The sequence below is a fragment of the Triticum aestivum genome, chromosome 2A, assembly GCF_018294505.1.
Source record: "Triticum aestivum cultivar Chinese Spring chromosome 2A, IWGSC CS RefSeq v2.1, whole genome shotgun sequence".
In the NCBI taxonomy this organism is placed as follows: domain Eukaryota; kingdom Viridiplantae; phylum Streptophyta; class Magnoliopsida; order Poales; family Poaceae; genus Triticum; species Triticum aestivum.
This window is the reverse complement of record NC_057797.1, coordinates 283,511,268-283,524,179: the sequence shown is the minus strand read 5'-3', so window position 1 is coordinate 283,524,179 and position 12,912 is coordinate 283,511,268.

Below are 12,912 nucleotides of genomic sequence, written 5' to 3'. Positions count from 1 at the left end.
ACTTCGACGGGCCACCAACTACATTACAAACTGAACACCGTACCCGACTCCAAGCCTGGTTGTAACACCCTCTATGCGACTATAGCTCCCACGTGTCGAGGCACGACTTAGAGGCATAATCGCATTGAAGGCATATGTCGCAAGTTAGGCAATCTTCACAACATCCCATATAATATGAATAATAAAGGGGAGATAACATAGTTGGCTTACACTCGCCACGTCAATCAAGTACATAAATAACATTACATCATCCATACACTCAAGGCCCGACTATGGCGCCAAAATAAAAGAGAACCCAACATGCGACACGGTCCCAATCACCCCCAACTGGGCACCACTACTGATCGTTTGGAAAGGAAACATAATATCGTTGAGAGTCTTCGTCGAACTCCCACTTGAGCCCATACGCGTCTCCTGGAGCGGAATCATCAGGCCCTGCATCTGGTGTAATAGTAATCTGTGAGCCACAGGGACTCAGCAATCTCGCACCCTCGCGATCAAGACTATTCAAGCTTATAGGTATGGCAAGGTAAAATATGAGTGGAGCTGCAGCAAGCGACTAGCATGTATGGTGGCTAACTTATTCGCAAAAGAGAGCGAGAAGAGGAGGCAAAGCACGAGCGAGAAACTAGAGGGCAGCCTGCGCAAACATTACTCCAACACCGTGTCCACTTCCCGGACTCCGCCGAGAAGGGGCCATCACGGTAACACACTCGGTTGATTCATTTTAATTAAGTTAAGGTTCAAGTTATCTACAACCGGACATTAACAAATTCCCATCTGCCCATAACCGCGGGCACGGCTTTCGAAAGTTCAATCCCTGCAGGAGAGTCCCAACTTAGCCCATGACAAGCTCTCACGGTCAACGAAGGAATAGACCTCCTCCCAAGACGTTCCGATCAGACTCGGTATCTCCGTAACTCAAGACACTTCGACAGGTTAAAACAAGACCAGCAACACCGCTCGAATGTGCCGACAAATCCTGATAGGAGCTGCACATATCTCTTTCTCAGGGCACACTCAGATTGTCCTAGGTACGGGTAGGCCAGCCCAGAGTTGCCCCTGGTGGCCACCGGTAGCTGACAGGTGGACCAACACTCAGAGGAGCACTGGCCCGGGGGGGTTAAAATAAGATGACCCTTGAGTCTGCAGAACCCAAGGGAAAGAAAAGGCTAGGTGGCAAATGGTAAAACCAAGGTTGGGCATTGCTGGAAAAGCTTTAATCAAGGCGAAATATCAAGGGGTTCCCATTATAACCCAACCGCGTAAGGAATGCAAAATCTGGGAACATAACACCGATATGACGGAAACTAGGGCGGCAAGAGTGGAACAAAACACTAGGCGAGAGGCCGAGCCTTCCACCCTTTACCAAGTATATAGATGCATTAAGATAACAAGGCAATATAATGATATCCCAACAAGTAAATAAAAGATGTTCCAACAAGGAACGGCCTCCAATCTTCACCTGCAACTAGCAACTCTATAAGAGGGGCTGAGCAAAGCGGTAACATAGCCAATCAATGGTTTGCTAGGACAATGGTGGGTTAGAGGTTTGACATGGCAATTTGGGAGGCTGACAAGCAAGTGGTAGGCATCGTAGCAATGGCATAGCAAAAGAGCGAGCAAACTAGCATAGCAAAGATAGTAGTGATTTCGAGGGTATGATCATCTTGCCTGCACGGATGTCAGAGTTGACTGGATCCTCAAAAGCAAACTCAACGGGCTCCTCGGTAGCGAACTCGTCTCCCGGCTCTACCCAAACAAGACAAACAAGCAACAAGGACACAATCAACCACGTGCAAACTCAATCAACTCGATGCAAAGATGATATGCTATGCGGGATGCGATGCGGGATGCCAAATGCAAGATATGACAGGAAATGCATGAACCTGTCCTCAACTTGGAATTCCAAGGGTGCCACTGGAAAGATGAGATGAAATCGCTTGAAACGATATAAAGAACGCCGGAATCGGAGTTACGGTTTGGAAATGGCAAGCGATTCAAAATGACACCGGTCTGCGATTTACAGCAAGTAGGCATCTAAATGCAATGAGATGAACATGCTACAGCCACCAAACATGACAATAAAATACATGGCAGGGATGCACACAAGATGCTTAACAAAAGTCTAGCACTGAGCTACGGCCAAATCATCCATTAACAGGTTCAAACAAGCATGGAAAAAACGCAAATGGTAAAACAGATCTCAGACTTAGTGAAATTAACACTTGTCTGGAATTTCAGATCATATAGCCCTCTTCGGAGCAACAAAACAACATGCTACAGGACCTGAACATGACAAAGAAAGACATGGCATGGAGCTACTCAACAAGCTTAACAAAAGTCCCTTAGTGACCTTGAGCCAAAAGGGATCACAAAATATAGTAACAAGCACACGAACATAGCAAAAACATAATCAGTTTTCAGACTTAGTGAAAACTGGGACATGCTGAAATATAACTCACAAAGGCATGTTTACGAGCTCGATGCACTCACTACGGTGCAAGTCATGGCAAGGCAAGCATACATCCACTAAGAAGGCACAAAATACAAGCTAGACATGGCAAGAACAAAGGCATAGCATGCATGGATCAACTACAATAGCATCGGCAAAATCGCAAACAAGTTGACGATCTGCCCAGATTCGCAACGAAGCAAAAGTAGAGCTCGATTGACTCAAGCTAGGGTGCTCCATAATTGCAAAAAAATACATGGATGGATAGAGCAATACAGGATTAACAAAACTCCCTTACTGATCATCCTCAAAAGAGGCACGGATCACTAGGAATCAACAAGAACATATGGCATCATGAACTAAATAATCCCAGACTTAGTGAAAACTACTAAGTCTCTGAAAACAGATTCACCGGGTGCCTCACTTTGCAAGCTTGCACAAGTCACCACACACATCACAAAAATGCATGGGTTGCATCTTTGGAAAGATAACAAGATGCTTAGCAAAACATATGAAGGACTCAGAGGCATATCATGCACACAATAATCATGGCAAAAATGACAAAAGTCTAAGATGAACTAGCAGATCTGACAATTAACTCACGAAGGCCTCTTCTAACAGCATTTCGGGCATCAAGATGAGCTCAAATGAAAATGATGCGATGGAATGAAATGATGAACTCGTCGAGGCGAACATTTTGGTATGCTATATGCCCAAATCGGAGCTACGGATGCAAAGTTACAGCAGGTCAAAGATCGCATAAAAAAATGACGGGAGAGGGGAAAAGTCAACCGCTAGATCTAGGGTTCCTCGCGGTGCGCGAACCGAGGCCAGATCTGAGCTCGCCGGAGTTCGTGCTCCTGTTCACCGGAATCGGACGAAGCTCGCCGGAGAGAGGGGGGCCGAGGTCGCCGGACGGCGAGGATGAAGCGGGGCCGAGGCGGCGGAGATCGGGGCGGCGGCGGCTCGGGTCGCCGTGGTGGGCGGCGATGGCGAGGCGGAGGAGGCGGCGAGCAGCAAAGTCCGGCGATGCGGCGGCGATGCGGCCCGGCGGCGCCGGCCACCGGAGCCGAGGGAGGCGGCGGCACTCAGGCGCGGGCACTGGGAGGCGCGGGCGGCGGCGGATGGGCTCGCGGGGGCCCGGTTTGGGCCTCCCGGGCCGCGGCGGGTGAGGGACGGCGGCGGCCACGTGGCGGCACGCCACTGGCCGCGGGCGGTGGCGGGTGAGATCCGGACGTTGTCCGGCTCGTCCGGACACGTCCGGTGCGGCGGAGAGAGGTTTTTTTAGGGTTAGGGGGAGAGAATCCGAGATTTAGAATGGGGGGTGTATATATAGGCATAAAGGGAGCTAGGAGAGTCCAAATGAGGTGCGTTTTTCGGCCACGCGGTCGTGATCGAACGCTCCAGGACATGGAGCAGAGTTTGGTGGGTTTTGGGCCAAATTGGAGGGGTGTTGGGCTGCAACACACATGAGGCCTTTTCGGTCCCTCGGTTAACCGTTGGAGTATCAAACGAAGTCCAAATGATACGAAACTTGACATGCGGTCTACCGGTAGTAAACCAAGGCCACTTGGCAAGTCTCGGTCCAATCCGGAAATGTTTAATCCCCACACATGAAGAAAGCTAGAATTGGCCACCGGAGGAGAACGAAGCGCCGGAATGCAAAACGGACAACGGGAAAAATGCTCGAATGCATGAGAAGAACACGTATGCAAATGCAATGCACATGATGACATGATATGAGATGCATGACAAAGACAACAACACACGGAGACAAAAACCCGAACCCGAGGAAATAAAATAACTTAACGCCAGAAACGGCAAGAGTTGGAGTACAAATTGGGAAAGTTACATCCGGGGTGTTACACTGGTTCAATACGTACGATGTCAGTTTCCCAACTTTGAGGTGGAGGCAACGGGGGGGGGGGGGTCGTCCCACGCATGCGCTCAAACTTTATTTGGTCTACCATGGGACACATCTACATCTATACCCCTATATAGTGTGTGTGAATAATTTTGAAAGTTGGTCGTTGGATGAAACCAATACGACGGTACAAAGATGGCAAATCCGAGCACTACTGGCCATTCGATATCATCTACATTCCACCACATTTCTGCCACATGTACAATCTAGAAGACTCCATGGTTGAACTTAAGCATAATGCAGAAACCTCAAAACATAAGCACTTCTCCTTTGTTCTCTAGAATATTACATATCTTAATTGCCCAAACTTTTTTTTTCTAAATGAATTGTCACTTTTGTATTTACTTTATGCTTTACAATGCATAATTCCATGAATCTTAAAATAGATTTTTTATAAAACTAATTGATTTTGGATGAGATGAACTACAAGAATTAAATGAACATCTACATCATGCATATATGACTCAAAACTTACATGCTATAGTGTGGTATTTATTCATAATTTGGTTACCAAATCTCATGCGTGCAATGCACGTGTACCTTACTAGTATCAATAGGAACCATCATGGTCAAACCCTTCTTGTTGTTGGGTCAAAGGGATAGATAGTGTGGGGCCCCCTAATTGTCGATAAAGGATAGTATATATACCTCGGGGAGCCCACAGATATGTGTCGCGTCTATAAGCCACACAAGGGAGACATGCTCGAGAAGAACACCCTGCCCCCTATACCCTGCATGCAACCTGGCAAAGGTTTATATAATCGCCATGACAGGTCATGTCAATCATTCTTTAATTTTTTAGAGGAAAAAATAACCCATAAAAACATAGTAGGTTTATATAATCGCCATGACAGGTCAAGTCAATCATTCTTTAATTTTTTAGACCAAAAAATAACCCATAAAAACATAGTCTACAATAGCAAAACAAGGATCCCAAGGTTTATATAATTGCCATGATAGGTCACTACAGAGATATAATATATCTTTATAATGACCGTGTCATAGCATTTAAATGAAGCTTGAGATATGCAACTTCCCACCAGGTCACCCATCCTTGGACTACTCCAGCCCGAGCACGCTTAACTTCTGCGTTCTATTCGACTAGGCTAGTAGATGGGAAGCCGTCCCTTGCTGATAAGAATTCCCTCCTTGCCATTAAGGCATTTCACGCCGGCCACCCTATGGGACTGATACGTCTCCAACGTATCTATAATTTTTGATTGCTCCATGCTATATTATCTACTGTTTTGGACTATATTGGGCTTTATTTTCCACTTTATATTATTTTTGGGACTAACCTATTAACCGGAGGCCCAGCCCAGAATTGCTGTTTTTTGCCTATTTCAGTGTTTCGAAGAAACATAATATCAAACGGAGTCCAAACAGAAAAACCCTTTTTGGAACGTGATTTTCTTCTCGGATAAGACCCAGGAGACTTGGACCCTACTACAAGAAGTACCGGAGGCGGTCACGAGGGTAGGGGGTGCCCCCCCTACAGGGAGCGCCCCCTGCCTCGTGGGCCCTTCGGTGCTTCACCGACGTACTCCTTCCTCCTATATATACCCACGTACCCCCAAATGATCAGAACAGGAGCCAAAAACCTAATTCCACCGCCGCAACTTTCTGTATCCACGAGATCCCATCTTGGGGCCTGTTCCGGAGCTCCGCCGAAGAGGGTCGTCATCACGGAGGGCTTCTACATCATCATAGCCCCTCCGATGAAGTGTGAGTAGTTTACCTCAGACCTTCGGGTCCATAGTTATAAGCTAGATGGCTTCTTATCTCTTTTTGGATCTCAATACAATGCTCTCTCCCTCTCTTGTGGAGATCTATTCGATGTAATCTTCTTCTTTTGCGGTGTGTTTGTTGAGACCGATGAATTGTGGGTTTATGATCAAGTCTATCTATGAACAATATTTGAATCTTCTCTGAATTCTTTTATGTATGATTGGTTATCTTTGCAAGTCTCTTCGAATTATCCATTTGGTTTGGCCAACTAGATGTTGGAAATATGCCCTAGAGGCAATAATAAATTGGTTATTATTATATTTACTTGTTCATGATAATCGTTTATTGTCCATGCTAGAATTGTATTGATAGGAAACTCAGATACATGTGTGGATACATAGACAACACCATGTCCCTAGTAAGCCTCTAGTTGACTAGCTCATTAATCAATAGATGGTTATGGTTTCCTGACCATGGACATTGGATGTCGTTGATAACGGGATCACATCATTAGGAGAATCATGTAATGGACAAGACCCAATCCTAAGCCTAGCACAAAGATCGTGTAGTTCGTTCGCTAAAGCTTTTCTAATGTCAAGTATCATTTCCTTAGACCATGAGATTGTGCAACTCCCGGATACCGTAGGAGTGCTTTGGGTATGCCAAACGTCACAACGTAACTGGGTGGCTATAAAGGTACACTACAGGTATCTCCGAAAGTGTATGTTGGGTTGGCACGAATCGAGACTGGGATTTGTCACTCCGTGTGACGGAGAGGTATCTCTGGGCCCACTCGGTAGGACATCATCATAGTGTGCACAATGTGATCAAGGAGTTGATCACGAGATGATGTGTTACGAAACGAGTAAAGAGAATTGCCGGTAACGAGATTGAACAAGGTATCGGGATACCGACGATCGAATCTCGGGCAAGTATCGTACCGCTAGACAAAGGAAATTGTATGCGGGATTGATTGAATCCTCGACATCGTGGTTCATCCGATGAGATCATCGAGGAGCATGTGGGAGCCAACATGGGTATCCAGATCCCGTTGTTGGTTATTGTGCGGAGAGTCGTCTCGGTCATGTCTACGTGTCTCCCGAACCCGTAGGGTCTACACACTTAAAGTTCGGTGATGCTAGGGTTATAGAGATATTAGTATGCGGTAACCCGAAAGTTTTTCAGAGTCCCAGATGAGATCCCGGACATCACGAGGAGTTCCGGAATGGTCCGGAGGTAAAGAATTATATATAGGAAGTGCTATTTCGGCTATCGGGACAAGTTTCGGGGTCACCGGTATTGTACCGGGACCACCGGAAGGGTCCCGGGGGTCCACCGGGTGGGGACACCTGCCCCGGGGGGCCACATGGGTTGTAGGGGGTGCGCCTTGGCCTGTATGGGCCAAGGGCACCAGCCCCAAGAGGCCCATGCACCAAGAGATAAGGGAAGGGAAGAGTCCTAAAGGGGGAAGGCACCTCCGAGGTGCCTTGGGGAGGATGGACTCCTCCTTGGCCGCACCCTTCCTTGGAGGAAGGGCCAAGGCTGCGCCCTCCCTATCCCTTGGCCCTATATATAGTGGGGGGAAGGGAGGGCAGCAACACCTAAGCCCTGGCGCCTCCCTCTCCCTCCCATGACACATCTCCCTCCTTCCGCAGCGCTTGGCGAAGCCCTGTTGGAATCCCGCTACTTCCACCACCACGCCGTCGTGCTGCTGGATCTCCATCAACCTCTCCTCCCCCCTTGCTGGATCAAGAAGGAGGAGACGTCGCTGCTCCGTACGTGTGTTGAACGCGGAGGTGCCGTCCGTTCGGCGCTAGGATCATCGGTGATTTGGATCACGACGAGTACGACTCCATCAACCCCGTTCTCTTGAACGCTTCCGCGCAAGATCTACAAGGGTATGTAGATCCACTCCTCCCTCGTTGCTAGATGACTCCATAGATAGATCTTGGTGACACATAGTAAAATTTTTAATTTATGCTACGTTCCCCAACAGTGGCATCATGAGCTAGGTCTATGCGTAGTTTCTATGCACGAGTAGAACACAAAGTAGTTGTGGGCGTTGATTTTGTTCAATATGCTTACCGTTACTAGTCCAATCTTGATTCGGCGGCATTGTGGGATGAAGCGTCCCGGACCGACCTTACACGTACTCTTACGTGAGACTGGTTCCACCGACTGACATGCACTAGTTGCATAAGGTGGCTAGCGGGTGTCTGTCTCTCCCACTTTAGTCGGATCGGATTCGATGAAAAGGGTCCTTATGAAGGGTAAATAGCAATTGGCATATCACGTTGTGGTTTTTCCGTAGGTAAGAAACGTTCTTGCTAGAAACCCATAGCAGCCACGTAAAACATGCAAACAACAATTAGAGGACGTCTAACTTGTTTTTGCAGGGTATGCTATGTGATGTGATATGGCCAAAAGGATGTGATGAATGATATATGTGATGTATGAAATTGATCATGTTCTTGTAATAGGAATCACGACTTGCATGTCTATGAGTATGACAACCGGCAGGAGCCATAGGAGTTGTCTTAATTTATTTATGACCTGCGTGTCAACATAAACGTCATGTAATTACTTTACTTTATTGCTAACCGTTAGCTGTAGTAGTAAAGTAATAGTTGACGAGACAACTTCATGAAGACACGATGATAGAGATCATGATGATGGAGATCATGGTGTCATGCCGGTGACGACGATGATCATGGAGCCCCGAAGATGGAGATCAAAAGGAGCAATATGATATTGGCCATATCATGTCACTATTTGATTGCATGTGATGTTTATCATGTTTTTGCATCTTGTTTACTTAGAACGGCGGTAGTAAATAAGATGATCCCTCATAATAATTTCAAGAAAGTGTTCCCCCTAACTGTGCACCGTTGCGACAGTTCGTTGTTTCGAAGCACCACGTGATGATCGGGTGTTAGATTCTAACGTTCACATACAACGGGTGTAAGACAGATTTACACACGCGAAACACTTAGGTTGACTTGACGAGCCTAGCATGTACAGACATGGCCTGGGAACACAAGAGACCGAAAGGTCGAGCATGAGTCGTATGGTAGATACGATCAACATGAAGATGTTCACCGATGATGACTAGTCCGTCTCACGTGATGATCGGACACGGCCTAGTTGACTCGGATCATGTAATCACTTAGATGACTAGAGGGATGTCTATCTGAGTGGGAGTTCATAAGATGAACTTAATTATCCTAAACATAGTCAAAAGGTCTTCGCAAATTATGTCGTAGCTCGCGCTTCAGTTCTACTGTTTAGATATGTTCCTAGAGAAAATTTAGTTGAAAGTTGATAGTAGTGATTATGCGGACTAGGTCCGTAAACTGAGGTTTGTCCTCATTGCTTCATAGAAGGCTTATGTCCTTAATGCACCGCTCAGTGTGCTGAACCTCGAACGTTGTCTATGGATGTTGCGAACATCTGACATACACATTTTGATAACTACGTGATAGTTCAGTTAAACGGTTTAGAGTTGAGGCACCGAAGACGTTTTGAAACATCACGAAACATATGAGATGTTTCGAGGGCTGAAATTGGGATTTCAGACTAGTGCCCATGTCAAGAGGTATGAGACCTCCGACGATTTTCTTAGCCTGCAAACTAAGGAGAAAAGCTCAATTGTTGAGCTTGTGCTCAGATTGTCTGAGTACAACAATCATTTGAATCAAGTGGGAGTTGATCTTCCAAATGAGATAGTGATGTTTCTCCGAATTCATTACCACCAAGCTGCTAGAGCTTCATGATGAACTATAATGTATCGGGGACATATATGATGATCCTTGAGATATTCGCGATGTTTGACACCACAAAAGTAGAAATCAAAAAGGAGCATCAATTGTTGATGGTTTGTGAAACCACTAGTTTCAAGGAGGGCAAGGGCAAAAGGGATGCTTCATGAAACGGCAAATCAGCTGTTGCTCTAGTGAAGAAACCCAAGGTTGAACCCAAACCCGAGACTAAGTGCTTCTGTAATAAGGGGACAACCACTGGAGCAGAATTACCCTAGATACTTGGTAGATGAGAAGGCTGGCAAGGTCGATAGAAGTATATTGGATATACATTGTGTTGATGTGTACTTTACTAGTACTCCTAGTAGCACCAGGGTATTAGATACCGATTCGGTTGCTAAGTGTTAGTAACTCGAAATAAAAGCTACAGAATAAACGGAGACTAGCTAAAGGTGAGTTGACGATATGTGTTGGAAGTGTTTCCAATGTTGATATGATCAAGCATCGCACGCTCCCTCTACCATCGAGATTGGTGTTTGCGTTGAGCATAGACATGATTGGATTATGTCTATCGTAATATGGTTATTCTTTTAAGGAGAATAATGGTTACTCTGTTTATTTGAATAATACCTTCAATGGTCTTGCACCTAAAATGAATGGTTCATTGAATCTCGATCATAGTGATACACATGTTCATGCCAAAAGATATAAGATAGTAATGATAGTACCACCTACTTGTGGCACTGCCACTTAAGTCATATCGGTATAAAACACATGAAGAGGCTCCATGTTGATGGATCTTTGGACTCACTCGTTTTTGAAAAGTTTGAGGCATGCGAACCATGTTTATTGGTGTATATGCATGAAGAAACTCCATGCAAATGGACCGTTTGGACTCACTTGATTTTGAATCACTTGAGACATGCAAATCATACCACATGGGCAAGATGACTGAAAGCCTCGTTTTCAGTGAAATGGAACTAGAAAGCAACTTGTTGGAAGTAATACATTTTGATGTGTGCAGTCCAATGAGTGCTGAGGCGTGTAGTGGATATCATTATGTTCTTACTTCACAGATGATTTGAGTAGATATTGAGTATATTTACTTGATGAATTACGAGTCTGGATTATTGAAAGGTTCAAGTAATTTCAGGGTGAAGTTGAAAGATCGTCGTGGCAAGAGGATAAAATGTCTATGATATGATCATAGAGATGAATATCTGAATTACGAGTTTGGCACAGAATTAAGACATTGTGGAAATTGTTTCACAACTAATACAGCCTGGAACACCATAGTGTGATGGTGTGTCCGAACATCATAACTGCACCCTATTGGATATGATGCATACCATGATGTCTCTTATCGAATTACCACGATAGTTTATGGGTTAGGCATTAGAGACAACCACATTCACTTTAAATAGGGCACCACGTAATGACACCGTGTGAACTATGGTTTAGAGAAACCTAAGCTGTCATTTCTTAAAATTTTGGGGCTGCGACGCTTATGCGAAAAAGTTTCAGGCTGATAAGCTCGAACCCAAAGCGGATAAATGCATCTTCATAGGACACCCAAAACAGTTGGGTATACCTCCTGTCTCAGAACCGAAAGCAATAAGGGATTGTTTCAAGAATCGGGTCCTTTCTCGAGGAAAAGTTTCTCTCGAAAGAATTGAGTGGGAGGATGGTGGAGACTTGATGAGGTTATTGAACCGTCTCTTCAACTAGTGTATGGCAGGGCACAGGAAGTTGTTCCTGTGGCACCTACACCAATTGAAGTGGAAGCTTATGATAGTGATCATGAAACTTCAGATCAAGTCACTACCAAACCTCGTGGGATGACAAGGATGCGTACTACTTCAGAGTGGTACGTGATCCTATCTTGGAAGTCATGTTGCTAGACAACAATGAACCTACGAGCCATGGAGAAGCGATGGTGGGCCCGGATTCCGATAAATGGCTCGAGGCCATAAAATCCGAGAGAGGATCCATGTATGAAAACAAAGTGTAGACTTTGGCAGAACGGCTCGATGGTCGTAAGGCTATTGAGTACAGATGGATTTTAAAAGGAAGACGGACAATGATGGTAAGTATCACCATTAAGAAATCTCGACTTGTCGTTAAGATTTTTTCCAACAAGTTCAAGGAGTTGACTATGATGAGACTTTCTCACTCATAGCGATGCTAAGAGTCTGTTGGAATTATATTAGCGGTTACTGCATTATTTATGAAATCTTGCAGATAGGATGTCAAAACATTGTTTCATCGACGATTTTCTTGAGGAAAGGTTGTATGTGATACAACCGGAAGGTTTTGTCAATCCTGAAAGATGCTAATAAGTATGCAAAGCTCCAGCAATCCTTCTAGGGACTGGAGTAAGCATCTCGGAGTTGGAATGTATGCTTTGATGAGATGATCAAAGATTTTGGGTGTATACAAAGTTTATGAGAAACTTGTATTTCCAAAGAAGTGAGTGGGAGCACTATAGAATTTTTGATGAATATATGTTATTGACATATTGTTGATCAGAAATGACGTAGAATTTCTGGAAAGCATATAGGGTTATTTGAAAAGTGTTTTTTCAATGGAAAGCCTGGATTAAGCCACTTGAACATTGAGCATCAAGATCTATAAGGATAGATCAATACGCTTAATGGTACTTTCAAATGAGCACATACCTTGACATGATCTTGAAGGTGTTCAAGATGGATCAGTCAAAGAAGGAGTTTTTGCCTGAGTTGTAAGGTATGAAGTTAAGACTTAAAGCTCGACCACGGCAGAATAGAGAGAAAGGACGAAGGTCATCCCCTATGCTTAAGACGTAGGCTCTACAGTATGCTATGCTGTGTACCGCACCTGAAGTGTGCCTTGCCATGAGTCAGTCAAGGGGTACAAGAGTGATCCAAGAACGGATCACAGGACAGCGGTCAAAGTTATCCTTAGTAACTAGTGGACTAAGGAATTTTCTCGATTATGGAGGTGATAAAAGAGTTCGTCGTAAAGGTTTACGCCGATGCAAACTTTGACACTAATCCAGATTATTCTGA